We start from the raw sequence: 22,861 nt of genomic DNA, 5'->3' as shown, positions 1-22,861 counted from the left end.
GCCCCTACTTATACATCCCAAAATGCCATTGGCCTTCTTGGCAACAAGGGCACAGTGCTGACTCATATCCAGCTTCTCGTCCACTGTCACCCCTAGGTCCTTTTCCGCAGAACTGCTGCCTAGCCATTCGGTCCCTAGTCTGTAGCTGTGCATTGGGTTCTTCCGTCCTAAGTGCAGGGCCCTGCACTTATCCTTATTGAACCTCATCAGATTTCTTTTGGCCCAATCCTCCAATTTGTCTAGGTCCTTCTGTATCCTATCCCTCCCCTCCAGCGTATCTACCACTCCTCCCAGTTTAGTATCATCCGCAAATTTGCTGAGAGTGCAATCCACACCATCCTCCAGATCATTTATGAAGATATTGAACAAAACCGGCCCCAGGACCGACCCCTGGGGCACTCCACTTGACACCGGCTGCCAACTAGACATGGAGCCATTGATCACTACCCGTTGAGCCCGACAATCTAGCCAGCTTTCTACCCACCTTATAGTGCATTCATCCAGCCCATACTTCCTTAACTTGCTGACAAGAATACTGTGGGAGACCGTGTCAAAAGCTTTGCTAAAGTCTAGAAACAATACATCCACTGCTTTCCCTTCATCCACAGAACCAGTAATCTCATCATAAAAGGCGATTAGATTAGTCAGGCATGACCTTCCCTTGGTGAATCCATGCTGGCTGTTCCTGATCACTTTCCTCTCATGCAAGTGCTTCAGGATTGATTCTTTGAGGACCTGCTCCATGATTTTTCCAGGGACTGAGGTGAGGCTGACTGGCCTGTAGTTCCCAGGATCCTCCTTCTTCCCTTTTTTAAAGATTGGCACTACATTAGCCTTTTTCCAGTCATCCGGGACTTCCCCGGTTCGCCACGAGTTTTCAAAGATAATGGCCAGTGGCTCTGCAATCACAGCCGCCAATTCCTTCAGCACTCTCGGATGCAACTCGTCCGGCCCCATGGACTTGTGCACGTCCAGCTTTTCTAAATAGTCCCTAACCACCTCTATCTCCACAGAGGGCTGGCCATCTCTTCCCCATTTTGTGATGCCCAGCGCAGCCGTCTGGGAGCTGACCTTGTTAGTGAAAAAAAAAGTAGGAGAAGCTGCATGTGCAGAAGGAATCTGTCTCAGAGCCAGGAGTAGAATGCAGTAGTGCTTAGACCACTAGATCATGCTGCCTTTCATTCTATTTTGCTGCTGCCACTCTTTGCGGCTAAAGGTTGCCCATGCCACTGGGAAGGGTCTTGTGGGTGGCCATTGTGAAGCAGTGCTCCCCACAGCTGCAGGCAGATCTGAAGTCATTCCAGAAATCAAGGGAACAGTGAATACAGTTTCCACAACTTCAAAGGCCTACTCAGGACTAGGGCAGGTGAAGTGGGAGTCATGAGTAGGCTTGCCAACTTTCTACTTGCACAAAACCAAACATGCTTGCCCTGCCCTGCCCTGTCCCTCCTATGAGGCCCCACCCATGCCCCACCCCTTCTCCGAATTACCGCCTCCCACTCACTCTAGCTCTGGGCTGGGATCGAGGGGTTCAGAGAGTGGGAGGAGGATCAGGGCTGGGGCAGGGTGTTGAGGTGCAGGTGAGGGAGTGAGGGCTCTGGCTGGGGGTGCGGGCTCTGGGGTGGGGTGAGGGGTTTGGAGTGCAGGAGGGGGCTCTGGGCTGGGGCTGAGGGGTTTGGAGAACGAGAGGGGGCTCTGGGCTGGGGCAGAAGGTTGGGGTGCAGGGGGTGTGACAGCTCTGGCTGGAGGTACAGACTCTGAGGTGGGGCTGGGGATGAGGGGTTTGGGGTGCAGGAGGGTGCTCTGGGCTGGGATTGAATGGTTCAGAGGGTGGGAGGGGGATCAGGGCTGGGGCAGGAGGTTGGGATGTGGAGTGAGGAGGGCATGCAGGAATGCAGGCTCCGGGTGGTGCTTACCTCAAGTAGTTCTCAGAAGCAGTGGCATGTCCCCCGTCTGGCTCCTACGCGGAGGTGCGGCCAGGCAGCTCTGCAAGCTGCCCTGTCCTCAGGCGCTGCCCCTGCAGCTCCCATTGGCCGCGGTTTCTGGCCAATGGGTGCTGCGGGGGAAGCGCTTGAGGTGGGGGAAATGTGCGGAGCCCCCTGGCTGCCCCTATGCATAGGAGACAGAGGGAGACATGCTGGCTGCTTCCCGGGAGCCGCACAGCGCGGAGGCTAGCAGGGAGCCTGCCAGCCCCGCTGCGTGGTGCTGCCAACCAGACAGTCAATGACCAGCTGACTGGAGCCGCCAGGATCCCTTTTCAACTGGGTGTTCCGGTCAAAAACCAGACACCTGGTCACCCTCATGAGTAACCATGATCTTTAGGAAAAATCAGTAATAAGCTTTCAATCCTAGTAATGTGTTTACATTGGGTCTGTATTTCAATGTTATTTTCACTAGGAAAAGGGCTAGAGGATTACCTTTTCTAAATAAAAGGCTTAGCCCTTACATTTCTGGTCCTATGTCCCTTCATTTCATATGGAACCCAAAGGCTGGCAGTGCTCAGAAGTTAACTTATTTGCATGAGTTTACTATTGTGACTGGTGGGGATAAAGTATCTATCATGAAATTACTTCTAATGGTGGATATGGAAAAGAGAAAATAGTGGTAGAAAACTACAATAAATTTAGGACCAGAAAGCCTCTTTCTTAGAATTCTGTAGGAACTAAAGAATGAAGTAGTTGAGCTACTAATAAAAAAATTAAAAATGGCACTGCAATCAGAGAACTAGAAGGTGGTCAAGTTTGTAACTTCCTCTTTACAAAGAGCTAAATGTGAGCCTAGGAATTACACTGATTAGCTGCCCCTTAGACACATTTTGGAGTAATGTGAAAGATCCAGTTACAGAGTGAGTAGGTGACTGCAATATGGTAAGGGGAAAAATCAGTGTAGCATTTGTAAGGGTAAATCATGCTTTCCTAATTTGTTAGAATTTAACTTTTAAAGAGTTAACCATTTAGTGAAAAAGTAGAAACTAGATTTAATTGAGACTTTCTAAGGCATTTGCTGAAATCTTACACGAGAGGCTGTTATGAAAACCTGGTAACCATGGGGTGAGACGTAAAGCACCCCTGTTATTGGTTAAAAACAACATAAGAAATAACAAATAAGTAGGAATATCAACCTCCAGGTGAGTCTTAAAGCCAGTCCCCAGTGTGGAAAATTGACTGTTAGTGGAGTACTTCAGGGATAAGATGGGGAGTAGTGCTGGCTGAGAATTTTCCACAGAAATTGGATTTTCAGTGAAACAGGGGTTTTTTTGTTAAGAGTTTCTACTTTCTACAGAAAATTTTGACTTTGAAGTTGAAATTTTCTATGAGAAATAGTTTCCAACCAGCTCTAGAGAGGATGTTCCAAGCAAGGAAAGATTTTAAAAAGCGAAACAAAACTAACAAAAAGAAAAGGAGTACTAGTGGCACCTTAGAGACTAACCAATTTGTTTGAGCATAAGCTTTTGTGAGCTGCAGCACTTTCATGCATCTGATGAAGTGGGCTGTAGCTCCTTTTCTTTTTGTGAATACAGACTAACACGGCTTCTACTCTGAAAACTAACAAACAACGCTTACCCCCAAAAACAAACAAACAAGCCAACCAATCCTGAGATGATTTGGCTGGAAAGGAGAAGAGTAAATGGACGGATATATGAGACAAGCATATATAATATGATAAAATAACGTCTGATTGGATACTTATATTATGGAAAATGATACATAGAAGAAGACAACACTATGAATAGTAAAGGATACAAATTGAAAACTGATGAAAGAAAATACTTTTTATGCACCATGTAATTAATCTGTCGAATTCACTGCCATATATTTGGGTAAATAGCTTATCAACATTTTTAAAAAGTTTAGACATTTATAGGGATGAATATAGTATTTGCAGTTACACAAGCTAAGATAATGGTTATGAAAAATATCCAAATTATAAACTAATCACTACCCATGGTAAGGAAGAAAGTCTGCTCAGTAGGTTGTTATTACACGCTTAGCTAGGTATATTGGGAAGTGTATTCATTTTCCCCTCAAACATCCATCATAGGCCATTGTCAGAGACGGAATATTTGTGTAGATGGACTATTGGTTTGGTTCATTATGATGCATAGCGACATCCCCATCAGTCCTATGGTGAAGGTGAATAAAATGTAGAACAGTAGCTGCACATGAAAAAGGCATGGAATCGGGTGCTGATATTTTGTTTCCTACCATTGCTCTTATATGCAACGGGAACATATGGCCTTGTTAGGACTTGAAAAATGTACCAGATATTTACTAGCAGAGGTTTAATCTGCTGTGTGAAAGGCCCCACTAGCGAAGAGCCTGGGGAAATGACTGGTATGCAGCACTAGATGGAGAAAAGTGCTTCAATTCCTAGACTTTTAAGGCAAGAAAAGACTATTTGATTATCTAGTCTAATCTCTTGTATAACAGTCACCCATGCCAGTCACTCCAGTACTGGGCTCAGTAACTTGTATTTGACTAACACATACCTTCCAGAAAGGCATCCAGTCTTGATCTGAAGATCTACTTACCCAAGTGCCACCACAATGTTATTCCCTAGTTCCTGACTGAGGGCTCCATTTTTTTAATCAGCCTCTGGCTAGTAGGTGGTTTTAATAAACTTGGAGCTTCTGCACTTATGACTGCGGGAAGGGAAACATTTCATTCTCCATCCCTGCCTCACCACTGAGAGTGATGGGGTATCTCTAGTACTCTTTTCTTCCCCAGAGCCTCCTGGCTGCTGTGGGGGTGGGAGAGTAAGGAGAAAAGTATCTCCTACTCTTTTCAGCTCCATCTTCCATTTTGTTGGGTGATCCTCACAGGGCTAGATTCACCACAGGGACTTAAGCACTGCAATTCTCAGCATTGCAGCACCTAACTTTAGGCTGTCTAGTAGAATTCACAGCCTCAAGTTAGGCTCCTTATAGAATACATGGGGAGCGTTTGACACCTAAAAAGGAATTCACAAGAGACAGCCTGCTAAGTAGAGATCTGCCTAAGGTAGCTTAAGAGAGGTGTATAGTCTGCTCTACTCCCCATTCTCAAAGGGAGTCAGGGCCCCAAACCAGATTAGTAGTTTTTCTCCAAAAAAAGAGGGAAAGGTGGTGACATTCCTCCTTGCTCCCTCTCCCCAGGCTTTTGACCAGTGGATATAACATTTACAGAAGGTGTAGGAGATCTGGGTTCAAGTCTTGTCTCTGCCTGATAGAAAGCAGAGGCAGTGAGACCTGGGTCTCCCACCTCTCTGTTGACTGGGCTATTGGGTATTCTGAGGGGCTCTCAGCCCCTGCTGTTGGAGATGTTTCACTGTGTATACATTAAGTATTAAGTGGGGCAGAGGAGAGTGTGAGAGAAGAGTGGTTAGGGGGCACTCATCTGTGAGGTGGGAGATCTGGGTTAGGTCCCTGCTCCACATCAGGCAGAGTGGAGATGGGTGCTTGGGTGAGAGCTGTAACCACTGGGTATGAGAGTGGCACAGCACCTCTGCCCCGTGTTGTGTGTGGGGATTGACCCAATAGACATTCTCCAAGGTGGGGGACTACCTTGTTTGTGAATCGCATCAGGGTTTAGGCATGAGTTAGGTACTGAGCTGCTGGTTGGTATCAGGAATTAGGCAGCTGTACACATACCCAGCTGTCAAAATTTAGGCACCTGGAAGAATGTAATGGTGGAAACATAGTGTATGTGTACACTGCAATAAAAGACATGTGGCATAGCCCTGGTCAGTTGACTTGGGCAGGCTTGTGGGACTCGAGTTGCAGGATTATAAAATGGTGTGTAAATGAACAGGCTTGATCTGGAGTCAAGGCCCCACGGAAGGGGTGGGTCACAGAGCCCAGGCTCTAGCCCAAGCCCAAATGTCTATTTTTAGCCTCACAGCCTGAGCCCTGATAGCTCGAGTCAATTGACCTGGGCTCTGAGACTCAGTTCTGTCATTTGTTTAATGCAGTGTTGATGTACCATAGGTGCCTACAGGGGTTAGGCACTCCCTGAGTAGTGGTTTTGTGAAAGTCAGTGGTGCCTAAATAGTGGACTTATTGTGCCTAAAGTGGCAGTTTAGTGTCTAAGTCACTCTTGTGAATCTAGTCTCCAGTGCCTACCTCTGCTGCTTTTAGCTTTGCCAAGCAGCAGTATGGAATGGACTTGATTCTGGACAGTTTCACTCCTGCAGTGGGATTTTGAATAGGCTTGGTGAAACTGACTAGAGTCTTCTTCATTTCCCTCTCCTGCTGCTTGGCAAAAGAGGCTGTTGTGCTTTATTTTATTTATTTTCTATAGTGGGAGTGTTAGCTTTAATTTTGACTTTCTTGGCTTTCATCTGTTTGTGTCACAATCTTTGCTATTTAAACTTTCTCTTTACATTTATACTTCCAAACTTTACTCTGTTATGGATTTTGGTGCCCCTCTGCCCCCTCCCTAAAAAAGTTTATTTTGAGAGTATAGCTTTAAATAGCTAGTTCCTCCCATGGGCTGATTTATAAATCAGTGCTGTGGAGGGGAGTTAGGGACAGCACTGTGTGGCAATGTTACAAGCAGTTTCTGTAGATCTCTTGGGAATATCTGGGATTCAAATGATGATATATAGTACTGCTGTGTAACAGTTTGGGATACCGTGAAGGTCAGATTAAATGACCAGTACTGGGGGCCAGTAGAGCTATTAAGAGTTTGTTCCTAAGGAAATCTGTTAAACCTCTTTGTTACACTTGAAGCTTCACACTATCAAAACTACTCTATGTGCTCGCCTTAGTCAAGTAGTGTCAGTGTTTTATCAACAGATAATTGAGCTGCTGTAAAAAATTTTTGGAAAACAGAGCTGTGACTAGCCATTTTTTGTTTATGATTTTTCTTCTAAAAACAAACTGAAAAGAGAATTAAGGAAAACTTGAAAGAATTGGTAAGTGATAACTCTATTTAATATAGTAGGTGCCATAGGTTAAAGTAGAATGTCAACAGTCTGGTTAGATCATAAGACAACAAAACAAACTGAAACAAATATTTTTTTAGTCTTTATACAAAATGTGTAAAAGACATTAAATTTTTTAAAATGATATGAGAATTACATTTATTTTCCTGGAAAATTAGTCTACCTCACTATTTTAGAATTATCCTATTCTTAGTATCTAATTGTAATTATTGAGCTTTTTTTTTTTCTTCACTTCAAAATTTGTGTGTGTGTGTGTGCTTTCAGACTTCCACATAAACAGCATTGCTGTATATTCTCACACTATAAGTGACCCACATGATATTTCTTTGCAGGAACCTGGTACTATTTTCAGAATAATGGTGTGTGTGTCTGTGAAATTACATTCTAAAGAGTTATTCTTAATTTTATACAACATTTTTCATTGGCGTCTTAAACATTGTGTGAATCCTTTTTTATGACTCTGAGTATGGGGGAGTTATTGGGAGCTTTAAAGAACTAATTTTTAAAAAGTGCAACCTACATCTTTAGTCAGCATGTTGAAAGCAAATGCTTGCTGTACACTTCCCGATTAATCCTTGGTATCCAGATAAAGAGAAACAGGTGAGGGTTTGTTTGTTTAAAATGTTTGTGCCTTACTTTTATTTTTGGTGTAGTAAATTGTTAACAAGAGCCTCTTTCACCTTCTCTTCACCCTGTATGTGGGCTAGACTTTGTCATTCTTATTCATGTTGAATAGTACTTTATTCCGCACTGCAAGTAGTCCACAGCAACTCATAGACTAAGGTACTGCTCAGCACAAGCAAGGAGCATAAAATCTGGCCCTAAATAAATCATAGTTGTAATTGGTTTTGTCTGTGTGTATTTTGTTGTTTTGTTATTTAAATCAGCTATTTGTTTAGTTTCCTATTTCCGGATCCTACAGTCTTTACTCAGGCAAAACTTCTGCTGACGTCTCTGGGAGACTGCAGCCCAGAGATTTCACTGGGAGTTTTGTGTAAGAGCTGCAGGATTGGGCCCACAGTGTATATGTGTGAGGCGTCACAAGAAACCAGATGTAGTGTCTGAATTAGAACCCTGCATAGGATTAGTGCAGAGCCCTGGAGCAGGACCAGGATCCCCAGGGTCTCACAGGACCTGCTGCCATAATAGGAGGAGTGGGATTAAAAATAGTCCCACGCAGGACTCTAGTCTGGATTTCTGATTGTCAGTGTGTGCATTCCGTGGTATGAGAGCCCAGACTTGAATTTCTGTTAAAGTCAGTCTTTTGGTTGCTTAGCATCTCATTGGAAGGACTTCTTATTATGCAGAACTGAGCCCGTTCAGTATGTGCCACAAAAGTGAGATAATAATGACATTTAAATAGGATGGTTTATTGGTAACGTTAATTAATGCATTTGAAAATGTGAGGGTTTAGAAAACATTGGCTGGTGCTGCCGTTCTCTTCTCTTTGAGGGATCTCTAATGCAGTAAGATGTTTGTTATTATTTTAGTTTGGAGACTGCCTCTCAGCTTGCACAACTTGAAATTTTACTTAGTGGCTTTGAATCATTGTAGTTAAGAACTGTCCATTATTGCTGTTCAGAATAAAATTTTTAATTTTAAGCCAACATGGATATAAAATCTTGGAAACCAATAGTATTTTAAAAGCTTCCAGGAGGTCTGGCACATTTAAAACTGCAGTGAACTAATGCCCTGGTATTTTAATGACTTTTGAAATAATATGACCTTTTAAAATTTTACTTGGGTTTTCTTTTTTCTATCAAGAGCCTTAAGACTAAAATGTGTATTTAATTATCCTGGTCTGTAGCTCCTAAGCATGGGATCATTTTAGAAGATTATATCAGATCTCTAATGACTTTATTAATCTATAAAAAGAAAAGGAGTACTTGTGGCACCTTAGAGACTAACAAATTTATTAGAGCATAAGCTTTTGTGAGCTACAGCTCACTTCATCGGATAGCGAGCTGTAGCTCACGAAAGCTTATGCTCTAATAAATTTGTTAGTCTCTAAGGTGCCACAAGTACTCCTGTTCTTTTTACGGATACAGACTAACACGGCTGCTACTCTGAAACCATTTATTAATCTAGATATGAAAAAGGTTCTTGGTGGTAATGCATGAATCTATTCATACAACACTAGCCAATGATACTTCTTCGATGGTATCAGAATGATCTAAAATTACAAACTGAGTCATAACTTTTCCCTGGGTATGGCAATGGTTGCAGTCATGTTACAGCTGTTAGTATGAGTTTGTCATATAATATAATTCCAAGAAAAACACTGAGGGCAAGATTCTGATCAGAGTTATGCTAGAATAACATGGCGTAATTGTGGGTAATTGAGATCAGATTCTGCCCAAGTACATTCCCAATTATATTTCTTATCTTTTACTGTATTCTGCTTCTATATTTCTTAGTCTTCTGGAAAAATGCTGCCCCTAATGGTAAAAGCATTCAATGTAGTACACATGTATATATACCATAGTGTATGTACTCCAGTGGTGAGCTGGAGCCGGTTCGCTAGAACCGGTTGTTAAATTTAGAATTTAATTTAATTTAGAATCGCGGAACAACCAGTTCTAAAAGGGCTTCTAAATTTAACCGGCCAAAAGTGGCGCCTTAGGCGCCGCCCTCATGGGTGTTCCAGCCCTGGAGCACCCAAGGGGAAAATTTGGTGGGTGCAGAGCACCCACCGGCAGCTCCCCGCCCCACCCCTGGCCCCAGCTCACCTCACGTCCACTCCACCTCTGCCTCCTCCCCTGAACGCGCTGCCCTGCTCTGCTTCTCCGCCCCCCACCCCAGGCTTCCCGCGAATCAGCTGTTCATGCGGGAAGCCGGGCCGGGCCGAGAAGCAAGCGGCGGCTTCCCGCTCAGGCCCAGGGAGGCGGAGGTGAGCAGGGGTGGGAGGGTGCGAGGAGGACCGCCCGCGCCGCAGCAGGTAACCTGGGGGTGGGGGTGCGCAGGGGAACCGCTCCCCGCCCCAGCTCACCTCCGCCACCCTCGGCCTGAGTGGGAAGCCGTGGCCTGCTTCTCAGTCCTCCCCGGCTTCCCACCGAACAGCTGATTCGCTGGATGCCGGCGGGGCAGCGGGGGGCGTGGAGAAGCAGAGCGGGGCGGTGGGTTCAGGGGCGGAGGCGGAGCGGAGGTGAGCTGGGGCTGGGTGAGGGTCGGGGAGCTGCCAGTGGGTGCTCTGCACCCACCAAATTTTCCCCTTGGGTGCTCCGGGGCTGGAGACCCAGGGAGTCGGCACCTAAGGCGCCACTTTTGATGTGATAAGTGGGGGAGCAGCTGCTCCCCCTTCTCCCCCCCCCCGCCCCTAGGAGCCAGAGGGACCTGCCGGATGCTTCCTGGGAACTGCCCCAGGTAAGCACCACCGGGACTCCCCACCTCGCCACCCGGCAGGTGCCTCTGGCTCTTAGGGGTGGGGTGGGCACCCACTACAGTGGCCCATGAGACCCTCCTGCCCGGTTCTGGGGGCTGTCAGGGGACAGAGGAGGGGGTTGGATGGGGCGGGGGTCCTGGGGGGGGGGGCGTCAAGGAACGCGGGGGGGTTGGATGGGGCAGGAGTCCCGGGGGGCGGGGGTGGGCAACGACCCCCTCGTGGAGTGAGGAGGGAACCCGTTGTTAAGATTTTGGCAGCTCATCACTGATGTACTCTAATATTTATTTAGTTTTCTAGTCTCTGTAGATGTCAATAATCCCAAACCAAGAAGGTAATAAACTGCAAATCTTGTTAACAAAAGTTGGCTGTACCTTCCTCAAAGGAGCAGAAAAGGTGGTACAACAGAGTTCCATGACAGTCCAAGAGGGACAGCGCTTAAAGCAGAACAGCAATCCTCTAATTCATATAATCATACTCCTCTCTGGATCATTTCTTAGAAAAGCAAAGTGAACCACATAATCAGTCATATCAAAGGCAGCTGATAAATTTGAAAGAACCAGGGTGAAATCATGACCCCATTGAAATCAATGGGAGTTTTGCCACTGACTTCAGTGCGGCCAGAATTTCACCCTCTTTATGCATTGCTGTAAGGATATTATATAACCCACAAGACCAGCAGTAGATTGTGTTGTACCCAATCCTAGAACCAAACGGACAGGGTAAGGGAACTCTGAGGACTCCAGTTAGTACCAAACTAACTAGCCATAATCTCCTTTCTATCAGGGATGCTAAGTCAAAAGCAAATCCTATTTGTCCGAATGAATTCCCCCGGAGATAGCTTGGAAATCTTAGCCAGGCGAGAGAAGCAAGCTCCTGAGATGCATCCAAGAAGCATGTGTGTATTCTGGAAGCCATGATCAGTGTTTGCAAGACAGAGATCTCCCTAATGACTCTGGCCACACTGCTTTCTATTCTTATTCATAAAGGGAAGATTTGGAGACCTCTTGTGTTTAGAAGAGGCAATCCTAGAAGACTAGTGTCTCAGATTTTGTAAGTGGTGCTGAAAATGAAGAAACAGGGGAGCTCCAACTACCTAGGAGGATGAATAACTATACTTCCCTCTTCCTCCTTATAATGAGATACACTAAAGTGGTTTTGCAAATTCTGCTCCCCTCACTAGGAACATGAACTGGGTATTTTCCATCGCAGCTTGCACTAATGTAGCATTTTTAAGCATTGGTTTTGAAATGTATTTTGTCCTGCTTGAAAGCAAATACATGCTAGAAAAATGTTTCGTTTGGCTAAGTTTCTACATTCCTTGTAGGGTAAATCATCATAATCATGTATAAAGAAATAGTTGCCTTGCCTTGTCAGGATGACAATAATAACAAAGAAAAGAGATTTTTTGATGGTATGGAATTGACAAGCCAGCGGGGGTGCCAGAGACTGTGGTGGAAGAGAGGGTAAGGGTAAGAGTTCTAGAAGGAAAGCATGGTCCCTTCTACAAATTGACCTAAAATACTTGTTACTGCTTTGGAAATGTGTCAACAATCCTAGTAGGAGGAAACACAGCATTTTCAAAGTACTTATTTTGACTAAATCCTGACACCAGTGAAATCTCTGGACGCAGTACTTCAGATGTGGCCTCACAAGTGCCAAATAGAGGGGAATAATCACTTCCCTCGATCTGCTGGCAGTGCTTCTGCTAATGCAGCCCAATATGCCGTTAGCCTTCTTGGCAACAAGGGCACACTGCTGATGCATATCCAGCTTCTTGTCCACTGTAATCCCCAGGTCCTTTTCTGCAGAACTGCAGCCTGTAGCAGTGCATGGAATTCTTTCTTCCGAAGTGCAGGACTCTGCACTTGCCCTTGTTGAACCTCATCAGATTTATTTTGGCCCAATCCTCCAATTTGTCTAGGTCACTTTGGACCCTATCCCAACCCTCCATCTTATCTACCTCTCCCCCCAGTTTAGTGTCATCTGTGAATTTGCTGAAGGTGCAAACCATCCCATCATCCACATTATGAATATGTATATGATACTTTTATGGAGACTTGTACACTTCTGTAATTGTTTCCATAATGAAATGTAATTATTATACAAGACTATGGTATGTACCAGGACTCAAAGAATTTGAACTGTTTTCCTGTTGTTATTTTTGTAGTTCTGCACCTAAGATGAAAAAAAAGACCGTGCTCTAAAATCATTACAGATATTGTACCCAATTACACTCACAATTTATTATGAAAATTAACACAAACAAAACTGTTGGTTGGTTTTTCTTTTTTAAATCCTCCTTTCAGTAAAAGGAAGTGCTATTGTATATGTGGACTGAGGAAAAAAGCTTAAATGAATAGTTTGAAAACAATATCTAGTTTACTAGATATGTTTAACAGTTTAATATAAGCAATGTACTGATTTGCTGTATTTTGTCAATTATGTCCTGTACAATTGTGTGGCTTCCTTTGCCTTAATTCCTAAGTAACCAACCAACCAATTGGGATTTTTTTTTTTGCGGGGGCACGCGTGTGTGTAAAACATATACACACATTTTACATGGATGGGCTATTACCAGCAGGAGAATGAGTTTGTGTGGGGGGGGGGGCGGAGGGTGAGAAAACCTGGATTTGTGCTGGAAATGGCCCAACTTGATGATCACTTTAGATAAGCTATTACCAGCAGGACAGTGGGGTGGGAGGGGGTATTGTTTCATGGTCTCTGTGTGTATATAATGTCTACTGCAGTTTCCACGGTATGCATCCGATGAAGTGAGCTGTAGCTCACGAAAGCTCATGCTCAAATAAATTGGTTAGTCTCTAAGGTGCCACAAGTACTCCTTTTCAGTTTTTTTTTTAGTTAGATCACTAATGTCCCAATCTTGCGTTGTGCTCCATATAGGCCGGCACAGAGCACTGTTGAAGTCACACAGGGCTCTGCACAGGTGCAGGCGTCTGACATCGAAACACAGCACAGGATTGCTACTTAAATCAAATGCATTATATTCACGTCTACCAACAAGGTAGCCATGAACATAGCTATAAAATTCTAAAGGAAATACTCTTTTCTGCAGTAATATCAGGATCTTCAGTAGATTTTTAATGTCAGACAGCTTGTATCTTTCCTGGGTGGTGAATGTTTAAAGTAAAGAAAAACCAGTTTACTATTGATTACAAACAATGGGGCCACTGACCTGGGCGGCCGTTGTTCACACTGACGTCAGAGGGAGTTGATGACACTCAGCACCTTACAGCTCTGCCACATTTATTTTTAGAGGCTGAGGTTTCAGAAGAAAAATCAAAAGAAGAGGGTCCTATAATCTTCAGGGGAATATGAGGCAATTAGCTGTTGTCTTAAAAGCAGGAGTATTTTTAATTTTTAGATCTATTCAATATTTTGAAGAAATACACTTGCTGTTATACGATTCTAGCTTTGGGGGTATTTTTACCCCAGGCTTTTGATTTCTGGGGGGCAGTATCTAATTTACTTGGTTTAAAAATACTTGGCACCTGGAGGACGCGGGGTAACACCTTAGGGGTATGTCCCCTGAGAACTGGAAAAGTTTCAAGGCTTTTGTGGAATCACAGGAGGGCACTGTACTGGGCAAAGGAAAAGTTTTTAGCTTGCAGCAGGAGTAGGCGTAAGGTTTTTCAAGAGTAATTCCTGCCTCTCTCCTCCCAAGAATTCTTTTCCACTTAACAGTTTGCACTCCTGACATAACTGTATCCCCCTGCTGCTGGCCCCTCTCTCAGGCTGGGTACTAGCAGGGGAGGAGAGATCAGGTGGGGAACATGGAAGAGCTGGGAGCATGGGACAGCTAGGGTTGCCAGTTTTGGGTGGACATACTCCTGGAGTCGAGGTTTCATCACATGACATAATCTTTAATTAAAGATTAATCTTTACTTCTTGGACACTCCAGGACAATCCTGCAGGATTGGCAACCCTAGGGACAGCTAGGGAAGCAGGAAGGGAGTCCCGTGCACTTCAGGGGAGAGAGAGAATAGTAAATGGGAGGAAGGCAGAGCTCAAGTTGGCAAGGATGGAGTAGGAGTGGTAGGGGTGACGTGCAAAGTATTAATATCTACAGAGGTTTAAAGTGGTTCTTGTTTTCTTTTCATAATAAGAATCCTTTACCCCCTTTTTACTTTTATAAAAGAATATCCTGTGTTGTTATGGGAAATGGTGTCCTGAGCCCCAGTCCTGCAATATTGTTCTACATAGATGAATAACGTGTCTGAAGCAGTTGCCTTGGCTCCAGGATTGGGACTTGCTTAGAATGGCTAAGGCCAGGTTGTCTCTGGCCCTTGTGTGTGGGAACAGAAGGTACGGCTTGAGGGGCTTTCCATATCCCCATCTTACATAACTGCAGACCCTGCATATAGGGAGCAGAGGGACTGGTCCCACTTGGGGTTGCAAACTGTCTCCACAAGCGTGGGAAGAGGAGGAGTATGGCCCCCTCTCCTGCACACAGGCCTCAAGAGCAGGCTAGTTGAAGGACTGTGCCTCCCAGAGTACACTCTCAGATGGTGTATCTCCACTTTGGGGTGTACACAATCTAGAGTGCTCTTCATTATGAAAAGTGTAATGACATGATACACTAAAAAAACCAAACCAGTGTAAACAGTTGAATAAAAATGTTACTGCGTTTGGGGTTTGGTGTGTGGTTGTATTGTTCATAGAGTATTTTTTTTTGTATGTCATTGGAAGCAATAAAACTACAGCTATACTTTTCGATTTAGTTCATTCTGGAAGATAATTTTTAACCAACTGAGGCTTGCTTATTGGTTATGTCACAGGAATATTTGGACTGTTATTCCAATTACAGTCCTTAGCACTTTCATATTTCAAACCATATATAGGAGAATGTGCAGAACAGCATGTCTCTATAACAGTTCAGCAGAACTGGGGTATACTCTCTAGCTACACTTCTTATTTTATTACAACACTGTTTTCAAAGGGGTGATTTCAGTTTTTTAAAATAATTACTTCAACTAATGCAGAAATATTTTAAACATTTCAGCATTGGATTGTGTGGGTTTGAAGATTAGGTTTGCGAGTGCTTTATAATAGTACTGTAATGGTGGATTATCCTTTTATAAGGACTGCAAATATGAAATCTGAAGATATTTCCCTTCCCCAGGAGGCCAGAGAATGTTTAGGTGCTTTTTTTTTAAATGCAAACATCTTTAGAGAAATGCAAGTCCCTATCTATGCGTGATGGACAAAGATGCCCATTCAGGTATTAACACCAATTGCGTGCATGTATGTGTGTGTTTAAATATGAAAAAAGAAGCTAAAAAAGAGTTCACTTTGTGGCTATAATGAATCTGATTTAAATGGAACAGCAGTAACACAGGTTTTTTTCCCCCTGGTGAGTAAATAGCCCTGTAAGCTTCCTATCATCCAATCACCTGTGGTTACTCTGCCTCCACCCCCAGGAGCCAGCAGCTCCCACCTAACCCACAGTTTTAAAGCAGATAGTGTGGCAAAATCATATAGAACCGTTGCTGCTCACATTTAAGGATACATTACTGCAGGAGTCATTTATAAGAAAGGCAGAAGCTTGTCCAACAAAAAGTTGCATTGAACCAGAAGGTCAGTAATAAAGTTTCATGCTAAGAAACTCTTTTTTAATAAAACAGTCAGTTTCAGTACACATGAAGATTTTTAATATCCTGAAAAGGTTATGGATTATCAAATATATTAAAACAATTTACTAACGTTTTATATGCTTTTGAAAAGCAAGACCTGTGTCATGCAAGTATAAATATATCATACCTTAAAGTATTAACCCTATTAATGCTTCTCTAACTATCTCCTTTCAAATGCCATACTGATCTCCTTTCAAATGTGTTAATCAAATAGAGATGGTTTCCACATTAACCTAAACAAAGACCATTTATGTTTGAAGGAGGCTAAGTGTTTAGACATTGTTCTGTTGTCTTGCTTTTCTTAAATATCATTACATTAATCTTTCTTTTTTTAAATATTAACAACTTTTGTGAGGATCTTATTCATATCATCAGCATTTATAATGCACAAAATTAAAAGTACAGTTATTCATATGAAATCATGTATTGATATGTTAGTCTCATGTTTGCACATTCTGCAACTTTCAAATCTTTGTTCTCTTAATTTCATAGAGGATGAACAAAACCAAAGTTAAACATCCTCATGCCAGGAAAGACAAATCAATGCTAAAATTGAATTAGGCCAAATTAACTTAAGATGGTAGTTATAAGGAGAGCTGGTATAGTTGGAGAGCATATTGGTACAATTTGTTTCAGGTTTTTTGAAGGAAATAGAGGCTGAGGAAGGATTACATTTTTATCTGGAGAAGGTTTCCATATTTCTTTCCATTTTGAATATTCTACGGGAATTGAGGTCTGTAAAACAACATGTCTGATAGATATGAACGCTACTTTCTTTTTAAAAAATGGCCTATCAGATGAAGTCCTGTAAATAATGTGAAGTCAGCAAAATATGTTTTAAGAACAAATAAAGGTACCAAAAAACCTCTTGAAAATTACTTTCCCCCTGGAATATTTAAGCATATATGTTAACAATAAAATTACATTTTGGACTGCACATAGTGCTTGCTTTGTACAGTACATACATTTGCCATTTATATTATAGTTTAAAAAATGCAAAACTCAGGATGAAGTATTTCAAGAGCCTACCACAGGATAGTAATTAAATTGTAAGGTGTGTCTTCTAACACCCCTAGACAGGGGAATGATTTGTAATTTTTATGTTATGTATTTAAAGCAAAATTTTATTTCTCAGAGTGAAGGCAGAGATTAGAATATAAAATGTAGATTAAATTGTTTTTCTGTAGGCATACAGACTGTCCATATACACCTATTGATTTTTTTTCAGTTATTTATGAAGTTTTGCGACAAAATTAAGACCAATTCCTGAAACACTTTACATGTCTGTGGAAGGGTCAAACCTATTTAAGAGCTGTATGGAGACTTTGTGGAAGAGGACTCTGTATCCCATGAGTACTGTGACAGTTTAGGGGTCTGCCTGGGTACAAATTTGAATTTTTTGATATTATGAACCCTTTGTGTTCTCTCTCTCTCTCTCTCTCTCTCTCTCTTTCAAATTACAAACTCCAGTTTGTTTTTTCAGCACTATTTTGATTATAAGCCTGTTCTGTAGCCTCCATATTGAGCTGAAATACACTGGAGGTGTCAGGAGAAAATCTGGTACCTAGATGAGGGCTAATAATGTATGGTTGTTAAACCTTAATGATCACCCATTCAGATGGAAGCACCCTTGGACAAAGAGCTGGCTGTCATCCAGGGTAAACCAGTTTTTCAAGTCTGGACTCCCACATGGATGGTGACCAAGCAACAAAGCACCCGATGATCACCTGATGGGGTTTGAGGCTGACCAGAGAAGTCATTTGATGGGGAGGGGAGGGATTGGAATCCTATAAAAGATAGGTTTCAGAGTAGCAGCCATGTTAGTCTGTATTCGCAGAAAGAAAAGGAGTACTTGTGGCACCTTAGAGACTAACAAATTTATTTGAGCATAAGCGTTCGTGAGCTACAGCTCACTTCATCGGATGCATTCATTTATTTGAGGATAAGCTTTTGTGAGCTACACCTCGCTATCCGATGAAGTGAGCTGTAGCTCACGAAAGCTTATGCTCAAATAAATTTGTTAGTCTCTAAGGTGCCACAAGTACTCCTTTTCTATAAAAGATAGGGTCTTTCAACAGCCATTTTAGAAAAGACCCCAGAAACATGCTCCCTCAGAGCTATCAGCATAGCAACTATGCAGCCACCAACCCCTTCCCCAAGGACCCTAGAAGATAATGCATGGAAAGAAATGTGTGTGACAGTCAGCAGCAAAGCATTTAAGAGACTGTTGACCTCTTACAGCATATCCTTAGGCATACTTCAGAGCAGTTATCCAAAGGGAGAAAGACCATCAGGTTGGAGTGTTTGAGGTTTTTTTCCCTTCGGATTCCTTTCTTTGTGATAGAAATCTATTGGAAAAGGAATCGGTGGGCCTCCTCCTAACCGCTCCTACATGACTTGGAAGAAGTGGGTTCTGGGATAGATTCTGGTCTCATTCTCTCCCCTCCATGGCAGCTCTCCTCCCAGGGCTTCAGTAACCTCCTTAGGTCCCTGCCTGAAGAAAGAGGATAAGGAAAACAGGTTCCACAGAGGGCTGTTTAGGGGGGGCGGGGGTTGCTTTTTTGGGCTTGGAGCTCCCCAGTGTACTCTTCCACATCAAACCACCCATTCTCAAAATGCATCAACCCAGTGTGATGCTGGATAGGAGTGAATGATTGACTGATGTGTGTTTTACACCTGCCGGAGGCTTGGGATTTGGCTTTTACAGTGTAACTCAATGGCATTTATATAGTACTTGTGGTAAACATGTTTCTGCTGGAAAAATTCTTAAGTCATCCACAATCAGCTTGTCGAAATACTGCCTCCAATGTGATCTTGTCTACTCTTGTATGCTAAGCCGGGGCAGGCTTAAGTAAGAACTTAGATAGGAGATACCCTTCAGCTAGGGTGCTGCAGAAGATTGTATTAGTGATTCAGTAGGTGACAGTCAGTACTGAACAGGGTGGATTTGATTTAAAACACTAGTCAGGAAGACTTGATTTAATCATTGATTTCTACATAAAAGTGCATTCTTGTTGGTTGTTATAACCTTAATACATATTCTTCCCAACTCAGAGGTAGATGTAGGTTTCATTTTTAGAAGATGCACACTATACATTTTTAAGTGATTTATTTTGAAAACTTTTCAGATTAGTTTTACAGCTGTATCAGAATATGAATGATTGTTTGGTTATTTCATTTACCACAGGTAATTGAAGCAGATATTTATGAAGTCATTGGGAGGTGAACTATCTCCAGTTCAACAGGTTAATCATTAATATTTGGAGGATTTTCTTGTCAGGCTGTATTAGGAGGAGAACATCACCAGACAGACATTTAAATTGTTTCATTTAACTAAAACAACAATGTTCTGTATTCTAGATTTTTTTTCTTCAACAGCAAACATATAATATTTTAACAAAACAAGCGTATGAATTTTTGAATTTAGTTAAACATTCAAGTTTTTTAAAATCAGGCTTGTTTATGTTAAAATTGTTTTTAACTAAAATAGTTAAATGAAATATTTAAAAAACAAAAACCCAAAAATTAAATCGACTTTGTCAGCCAGGTCAACATGAGAAACTTAAAATATTGGCTTCTGCAGCTAACTCAGTCGTCTTCACCTTCATTTTCCTGTTTGTTCATCATCTGGAAAAGAAAAACAAGCTTTCCTGCTTTTTCAGGTCCCAATGGATTTCTCAATTTGGAATGAATTAGTCCAAAGGAAGAAAATATTCTTTCTACGCTGGCAGAAGAAGCTACTGCTGTTAAAAGTGAGATTATCACTTCAACAGTCTCTGAATCCAAGTGCTTAAGTGACTTCCACCAGTTCACTGGTGTGACTGTCTTTAAAACATCATCAGCAAACATGTATTTCTTGAATGGTTCACCCTTAGCTCTGAAGTGTATTATAGTTGGCATTATGGAGGGATGCTTTCTGGATGTCCATGTCATAGCCAGCTCCTCGTCTTCAGCAGTTAAGGTTTGACCCTAGTACCGAGTATTGAGAATATTTGCAAGAAAATGAATGGGAGATAGTATTTGTCCCATTTGTTTTTTAATGCTTGTAATTTAACTCTGTCATTGCATATTTCTCTTTTTAAGATCTCACTCATTTCCTTCCACATTTCAACAGAGTCAGCTATTTCCCTGCATTTTGTTCAAGGCTACAGAAATAGGCTTCAGGGTACTCAGCATGTGTTCAACGCAGGGATTTGGAGCAATCAAATTTTTGAATTGCTCCACTCCAGCTCCACTTCGGCACCAATAGTGACTGCTCCAGCTCTGCTCCGGCTCTGCTCCGCACTCCGACTCAAATTAATTTTTAACTAAATAAAAAAGAGCATACTGTAATTTTGAAAAACATTATTTTTATTCAGACTTTTAAAACAATTTAAATGTCATCAACAGTGATACAAACTAGAATCATTCATAATTCATTCTGTAAAAAAATTATTGCAGCAATCAAATCGTCTTTCATAGCCTGCCGCAAATCATTTAAAATTAACTTTAAAGCCGAAAACAGTCACTCTACACTAGCTTGAGTTGTTGGCATGCTCAAAGCAATTCTACAGGCAGCCTGAATGCGGTGTGGGTAGGTGTGAATGGCCTCAAAAACAGACTTAACTTTTAGCCTACCAATAGACTCCATCGCCTCACAATCTTCCCAAAAGTTTCTCTCGAATAATGCTTCATTACAATTTTGAATCACAGAAACTCGCCAGTGTCTTTCTTGTTTATCCAATTCCTTTTCGAAGGCGTCATCTTCTGAAGAATTGATGCTTGAGTTATCTCCATTTCCCTGTGATGGTTGAAGACATCTCAGGGATGGACGCTCGAACAAGTTCAGAGTAGAGACAGAAGTTTGAGAACAGCCTGCTATTTCTGAAGGATGTGAACTTTCTGTAACCGCAGATTCAGTTGTTGATGATTACTTTTGTTGTGTTTCATTTTCTTCAACCTCTTTCGCAGAGTTCAAATGTAGCAATAGATTTTGTTTTTCAAGTCGTCGAGCAATATCAAGGAGCCCCTCTTTTGCCTTTGGTATTTCCCTTGAGGTAAGAAGAATCCGATACCATGGGTCAAAATAAACTCCAGCAAGGAAATGAATATTGTCAAAAAGCTTCTTTTCACATTTCTGCATGGAGGATAGAATTCCTTTTGCAATTTGTCCACCATTTTCTTGCAAGAATTTTGACAGTTTCTGCCATTCCTTCATTAAAACTCTTGGGGTTACACTGACAGCTTGAAGATTCACGGTTGTTTGGTTTGGCTTTGCCAAGAGGTCTCGTTGGTTCTTCACTTCATCCCATTCAGCTTTTGTTAACTTGAGTTCTCTTGTTCCAGCAGCAGCCACTTGTTCACAGTAAGATTGAAAAACGAGAAGCCGATCAATCATCGCAAATGTTGAATCCTAGTGAGTCACGGTATCCAATGATTGAGTTACCCCATGTAGATCAAGCAGAACACTTCGAATACTTGGGGTTTGTAGTTTGACAACGACTTGTCGAATTTTTGCCAGAAATTTCTTTTCATGTTCTTTGTTCAGTCCATCCCAAATTGCCAACTGAAGAGTGTGAATACCACACGTCATCAGTTGGACTTTTGAGTCATCCTCATGAAGCTGTGTTGGAAGTATGAGGCTAGGGTCATTAACCCATTGCGCAGCAGCATCCATGTTGAGTTCGATTTCATCCATTCCTTTAGTTCCTTCATCAGGCAAAATAGCTTCAATTCTGTCCACATCCCTGTTCTCAGAGGTAGAAATGGTTTCATTGTCCTTGCTGAAATTTTTGACGGTACACATTATGTTTGCTGCATTGTCAATGCAGATGCTCAGCACTTGCATTTCACTGATCCCAAATTTTTCTGAAATAGCTTTTACTTGACTTTTCATGTACGAAGAATTGTGACGTCCTTCAGTGTCAATTATGTCCAAGGTTTTTACCACAGATTTATCTTTTCCTTCTTCATAGTACTGAGCATTGATTGCAAGGAAATTTCTTTTTCCACAGGTTGCCGCATCCATTTTCAGGTTGCACAATTTTTGCTCCAAAGCTTTCTTGAGCTCTTCGTGACGAGACTCAGCTGTGCTGATAGCTAAATGATGAACCGCATCATGCCCCGTCAAAACGCCAAGCTGCCAACCCATTTCACCTGCAATTTTTGGAATCCTTTGTTCTTTAGCCTGAAGGTAGTGAGTGGTGTTGAACTCAAGCAAACTATTTCCATCAGACCTTCCCGGAAAGTATTGGCATCCATGGTGACTATAACCTTTGAGGACTTCAAATATGAGTCAAGTTTTGTTTGCTTAATTTTGGGTTTCTTTTCAGATGAAGCTCCACAAACAATCTTTTCTCCAGGAGTTTTCAAAGAGCCAGATGAACGTTGTTTAGCCATGTCAGCTTTCTGTTTTGACTCATCTTCCTAGTCCTTTCTTGTAACCAGAGCCGCATTGTTTCCAGGAGGTTACGTTTTACATGCCGCCAATGGTTGAAACTTTTCATGGCACTTGCTTCACTTGTCTTGAAGCTACATGGTTTGAGCTTGCCATTCGCTTCCTCTTCCAGCTTGCACGTTGCTGATTTCTTCTTTGCTTTTCCCAAAAGCCCAAATTTGGGCTTTTCAAATTCAAAACTAAAGACGTCGTTGAGATCCTTTTCCGTAAATCGGCTTTCAATCATGGGGGGCAGATTTGATTTTTTGTTGAAGCCACGGCCAAATCTTCATGTGCTGCTACCGCATCCAAATGTTTCTTGTTATGATCTTCAAAAAGCAATGAACAAAAGCATTACATTTTTTAATAACGTACCTGCTTGTGATATCTTAACCACTTAAGGTACTTCAAATTTATTTTGGATTTTCTGGACAAAAATGATCGCCTTTTCTTTTTACACAAAATTATTATTAAAGTATATTTTAATTT

At 42.2% G+C, this 22,861-nt stretch overlaps 1 protein-coding gene across 2 annotated transcripts in view; it reads left to right on the top strand.

Moving 5' to 3' along the window:
• SLC7A2 (solute carrier family 7 member 2) overlaps nt 1-22,861 on the top strand; it is a 106,299-nt gene that overhangs the window by 47,744 nt on the left and 35,694 nt on the right. Inside the window, exon 1 of one of the 2 annotated variants that reach the window (XM_073341918.2) lies at nt 15,833-15,901. The exons of the other annotated variant lie outside the window; for it this stretch is intronic. The gene's annotated coding sequence lies outside the window, so the exon portion shown is untranslated. Of the gene's footprint in view, nt 1-15,832; nt 15,902-22,861 lie in introns of those variants that run through there. 2 annotated transcript variants of the gene reach the window in all.

The sequence above is a fragment of the Lepidochelys kempii genome, chromosome 4, assembly GCF_965140285.1.
Source record: "Lepidochelys kempii isolate rLepKem1 chromosome 4, rLepKem1.hap1, whole genome shotgun sequence".
Classification (NCBI taxonomy): Eukaryota; Metazoa; Chordata; order Testudines; family Cheloniidae; genus Lepidochelys; species Lepidochelys kempii.
This window is presented reverse-complemented; position numbering and strand designations above follow the sequence as displayed.